Source organism: Malus sylvestris, chromosome 8 (genome assembly GCF_916048215.2).
Source record: "Malus sylvestris chromosome 8, drMalSylv7.2, whole genome shotgun sequence".
Taxonomy (NCBI): Eukaryota; Viridiplantae; Streptophyta; class Magnoliopsida; order Rosales; family Rosaceae; genus Malus; species Malus sylvestris.
The window spans coordinates 12700840-12706848 of record NC_062267.1 but is presented as its reverse complement, the minus strand read 5'-3'; positions in this window follow the sequence as shown (position 1 = coordinate 12706848).

The window sequence follows — 6009 nt, the reverse complement described above, 5'->3', positions numbered from 1 at the left end:
TTATCACAAAAAATTGGAAGGAAATGCATTTCATGATGGATTTAACTGATTTAAGTTGATTATATAACGACCTGGCAAACATTGTGAGTGTAGAAAATATGTAGTAATTAATGAAAGAAGTTTAAACACTACTGATAAATTTAAACACTACTGACAATTTGCATATTGATATTTTCACGGAGACATAATTTAAACACTACTGACAATTTACAGTTTAACGTCAATTTTTATATTAATATTATAAAATATTATGTCAAAAACACGAAATGACATACTTCGTCGTTTCGTAAAATCTCAAATAATAATCACCTCATTCTCTCTTATAGTGGTCTCTTCCAAGTCCCCACTTCTTCACTCCAAAGTCCTTCCTCATTCCCACAACTTTTAATTATTTTTCGCTGTTTCTCTCTCTCTCCTCCCTGCTCGTCACTCTCTTCAGATCCCACTCTCTCTGCAAATCCCAAATTCCCGATCGCCCCTCTCTCTCTCTCTCTAAAATCCATTCCGTCAGGGAATCAAAATCCCATCTTTTTCATTCACATACAAAACCCACACACATATTTATAGATCTGCTGCTCCTCCTCCCATGGCTTCCACCGGGAATCAAAATCCGCCGCCACAGCAGCAACCGCTGCCCTCGGCCGCTGCTGTGTCGTTTCCCGCCGCTTCCACTCCCTCGTCCCCCAAGTCGAAAACGTTGTCGTCCGTGTCGACTGCTCCACCTCCTCGTCTTCGTCGTCCGACAAGTCTCGGACCCCCTAGATCGGAGTCTAGGGTCCTGTTTTACAGTCGGCCGGAGCTGTAGAAGCTCCGGCGTTCTTCTCAGAGTAGCAGTTCAAAAAATATTGCGATATTTTGACGAAAACCATTTGGATACCTATTTAAATATCCATTGCGCCAAAAGCCGATAATATCGGCGATATTATCGGCATTTTCTTCCTTGTTTGTGAGTGAAGCATGTAGGTTGAGGTAATGCTCCCTTAATTTCCCGAGTGAGGAAAACTTCTTGTTTGGAGACTTGAAAAATCCAAGTCACTGAGTGTTCGTGAGACTTCCGAGTATCAAGGTGCAATAGCATATGGTAGAAGTCCCCTAAATTTATGGTCGAGGGAGTTGACGAATAAGGCATTTCCTTTCTAAGTGGTAGCCCAAAACTCCTTCTTCATATATATTTGTGATGAAAATTGTTAGGCCCAAAGAAGAGAAGGAGTAGGCAATTTTTTTTTTCGATTTTTCGATTTTTCGAATTTTCGAAAAAAAAAATAATATATATATATATATATATATATATATATATATTTTTTTTTTTAAAAGCTTTGTAGGTGAAGCTTTGGTGTTGAAGCTTTGTAGGTTAAGCTTTGAGGTTGAAGCTTTGTTGGGTACCATGAATTGATTTTGCTTCACACTATCTTGATCAAGATAGTATGAAGCTTTTGAGAATTTGTAGTTGTCCTCCATTGATGAAGCTTTGTTGAATTTCCCTTTTTTTTGGGCAAATTAGAAATTTGAAAATGTGGGAGAGACAACATATACAAATTTTGCTTCCATACTGTTGAGCAAGAGATTGTGATGCAAGCCATACCTTGTAGTAGTCGAAGGTTTGGATGAACCATATAAATTGAATTTACTTCGAAGGTTTGGGAATTGTAGTTGCCCTCCATTGATAAAGCTTTTGTTGGCACCATAAATTAGTTTTGCTTCACACTATCTTGATCAAGAGTGTGTGAAGCTTTTGAGAATTGTGGTTGAACTCTTTTGATGAAGCTTTTGTTGGCACCATAAATTGGTGGCATGAAGGAGAGTATGGGTTATACATTTCATCACCTGGTTGGTGGCACAAAGATGAGTTCTTTCTTCACCTGGTTGGTGGCATGAATGGCAAGTTGCCAAATGATATTAGAGTACGGGTTATATATTTCATCACTTGGTTGGTGGCATGAAGATGAGTTCCTTCTTCACCTGGTTAGTGGCATAAGTGGCAAGTTGCCAAATGATATTAGAGTACTGGTTGAACATTTTATCACCTGGTTGGTGGCATGAATGAGAGTACGGGTTGTACATTTCATCACCTGGTTGGTGGCATGAAGATGAGTTACTTTTTCACATTTCATCACCTGGTTGGTGAGAATAAGGGCAAGGTGTCGAGACACATTGCAGCAAGTGTCAAAGACATAAAGTATGTTGAACCCTTTCTAAGCACAGTTGGCTTATGTATGGATGTGTTGGAATGTATGATGTTTATGTATGAATGTGTTGGAATGTATAATGTTTATGTTGATTGATATGAGTGATGCTTATGAATGTTTTGCTATGCATGAAGGGATCCATGCTTTTGATATGTGAATCATGTTGGTTGTAACACTTAGTATCACATACTTTGTGTCAACGTACGCATGTTGAAGCTCTGAGTTGGAGTATAAGGGTAGGTCAGCGTAGACCAAGTGTTCCAGTGCTAGGAATGCAAAAGACTCAGAAGAAGTTGTCTAAATTCCCTATTCTTTAAATATTTGTCGAATGGCTTGTGTGATAAAAGATCTCAAGCGGTTGAGAGTCAAAACATTTGTAATGTGTATACCTTCTTATAATAGCATTTCCTTCAGTACCTAGTCCTCCACTTTGAAAGAGTGAGGCTTGGCCCCATAGTTATAATAGTCGACGGTATGTTCACCCATGGTTGTCTTGATACGAACTCTTATCACTCTTGTTGTAATAGGCTTGCTGAGAGTAAAAATCATTCCTCTTACCAGGAGACAGATACGTTTGGTGACTTAGCGAGTAGCTAAATAAGGTAGGAGATTATACAATGGGTGTCTGAATGGCCAATATCTCCTCACTTGGTAGAACTTGACTTCCACTTCCCATTTATTGATAGGGGTTAACCATATGGGGGTTCCCTTGGTATGTCCTTGCTTCGGCGGAGGCGTGGTTGTAAGCATGTGCCATCACCTCAGAGTAAGTCTTCCAAGTGTTGGCATTAATCATGTACTTGAAAAAACAATCACGTAGACCTGTCATGAAGGCCTTGAGGGTGGTCTTGTCATATACCTCAGCGCAGCGAGAATACTCATGGCTGAAGCGACCGACATACTCTCATAGTGACTCGTCCGTCTTCTGGCGAATAGTGTACAAGTCATCTGCAGAATTCAAGTGATCGGTCTGAAAGATGTGTTAAGAGACAAATAGTTTCCTTAATTCCTCAAATTAGTCTACTGTCTCAGGTGGAAGACGGCAATACCAGTTTAGAGCTCCGCCAAAGAGGGTGGAGGGGTAGAGAAGACATCGCTCTTCGTCGATGTGCATTTGATATACCATGGTGGACTCAAAGAGGTTAAGGTGTTCAATTGGGCCCTCCCTTCCAGTATAGAGTTGTAAACTAAGCTTTTGTTTTATCTTCGCTTGAAGGGGGTGTCGAGGATCTTTCTTGTGAAAGGGCCAGGCCTGGGTTGGTTCCAGTCAGGTATCTCGGTTTGACGTTCGGCCTTCAACTTGTTTACTTCATCAAAGAGCTGTAGAACAAGGGGGTCCTGAGTGGAGTCATGTACCACTGGAATTTTCTTTCGTAAGTCTCTATCGCCTTTTGGAAGTAGGAAAGTTTGAGCAAATGCGGGTGGTTTTTTCTTGGACTCGCCGTACTGACTTCTAGGGCGAGTCTGTCGGAATACCTCAAAGTCCCATGTACCTTCATGTTCCTCTAGGACCTGTCGTTCCTTCCCTAGATTGGCAGCTGGCCTAGGTCGTGGGAGGGGACCGAGTCTTTTAGAAACCCTTGGGTCTTTGATCTTTGAGCATATGTGGAGGGGATTATCTCGACATTGCTTTAAGAAGTCTCGGGAGTCACGATAAACGGTTTTCGATCATTCCAACCCTTCTGCAAGGAGGTGTCTTCCTCCACTTCTTCTACTTCGGGTCGAAGCATTTGAGTTGAGAGAAGTCTCATGTTGATCAATGTTTTGATGATTAGCTCGCTCCTCATCAGGGATACCCATGTCGAAGGGAGGTGACCCTCCGTGTTGGGGGGCACCCAGATGATGGTTAATGTCCACAGGGGCAACGAGCTCGCGTGTTTGAGTACGCCTAGTTTCGTGGAGCGTCTCAAAGGGCTTCTCATACTGCTCCTGGAGGACCTCATTCTTCATTGCTATCTTGTTGTTCTGAGCTTCTAACTCATCGAATTTAGCTTGAAGAGCAACCCTATTTCTTCCTTCTTTTGTTGCTTCGCACTAGGTACAAGAGGGGTGTCATTCTGTGTGTTGTGGTTTCATTCGCTCCCCATGTTGGAGAGGGATGCCTGGTCAAAAGAAAGTGTATGAATGGTGGAAACCAGCTTGGCAAAGCTGAAGAGAGTGGGAATAAGTGTCGTTCCAACAGACGGCGCCAAATATTGATGCACAAAATCAGCGAATACTTTGGTACAACAGAAAGTGTTAAGTTTGTGACCTTCGCTAGATTGCTCTGGTCACTAGTGTCGATAAGTAAGTAAATGGATAGGGACAGGGAAACAAACACAAGATGTACGTGGTTCACCCAGATTGGCTACGTCGACGGAGTAGAGGAGTTCTCATTAATTGTGAAGGGTTTACATAAGTACATAGGTTCAAGCTCTCCTTTAGTGAGTACTAGTGAATGATTTAGTACAAATGACATTAGGAAATATTGTGAGAGAATGATCTCTATTTATAGAAGAGAGTTTCTAGTTTCATTCTGACATTGACACGTGTCGTGTTGTGATTGGCTTCTAATGTTGACACGTGTTGCCCTATGATTGGCTTCTGATGTTGACACATGTCGTGCTGTGATTGGCCTCCTGGTTGGAGGGAAACTTTTCTGGGTCCTTGACGGTATAACGTTGACCTGTGCTCAGTAGTTTCAGGATTGGTCAAGTATGGTACAAACAAGTTTAATTAATTTCGTCCAAATCAATCCCTCTTCTAATTAAGTGTCTTAGATTAGTTAGAAAAGTGTTTAAATCTATCAAATTTAGTGTTTTGAGTCTTACTAGTCTTAAATTCGTCCAAATAACTCCCTAGAGTCTGTTTTGAGTCTTTTTAACTTAGTTTTGCAGTTTTGAGTGTTTTACGTCAATTTTCAGTCTATAGTGTCTAGTTTTGTGTTTTTGAGTCTAGTTGAGTGTTTCTAAGTCTAGTTTGGTATTTTTGAGTCATATTTGTGTAGATTAACAGCCCTAGTCAATCCCTGGTCTAGAATGATCCCTACTTGCTTAATACTACAATTACATGTTTAATAAGGTTTAATTTGAGGGTTAGAAATTTTCACATCACATAGCTACGCTGGTTTTTACAGAGGGTGAGAAAGTTTGAGATGGGGAAGCGTGGAGCAATGGTAGAGAAGGAAAACATGGTGAAGGTGTCGGCTCGCCGTCCTGGTGAATGGTGGCTCGCCCCACGGGTGATCAATGTTGCAGGCAGATGAAAGAGCTAAGGGAGAAAAAGGAGTCAAGATAGGAGAGAGAGATGAGAGGGTTAGAGAGAAAAAGGTGAGTTCGCAACCAGAGAGTGGAGGAAATGAGGTAAGGGAGATTTGAAAAAAAATGAGATAGTCCCGAGAGATAAGGAGACATGAGATAGAGATGGAGGAGTGGGGCGTGGGCCCTACATGGTATATAGCCCATGGCCAAAAAGACAAAATCAAATTATCTCCCGTAAACGTGAAATTACTAAAACACCATTTACGATCGTAGTTTCGTAAAATTGTAACCGTAGCTCCGATTTCGATTCCGCTTGCGCCTACGTGTTCTTAGTGACGAGCACTACAAGGATACGCTAAAGAATTTTTCATACATCTCACAATATGTTGGTCAACGAAAGTCAACATCTTCGCCTCTAAGGGCATTTTCATCAATTCACTATTTTAAAATTAATAAAATTGTAAACTTAGGGACGGGTTGTCCCATTTTGAATGTACCAAGAAACAAAATGTATAGAAATCCAAATGTAGCATAAAATCAAATGTACCAATATTATAGATAAACAAACGTACCAATATAATCAA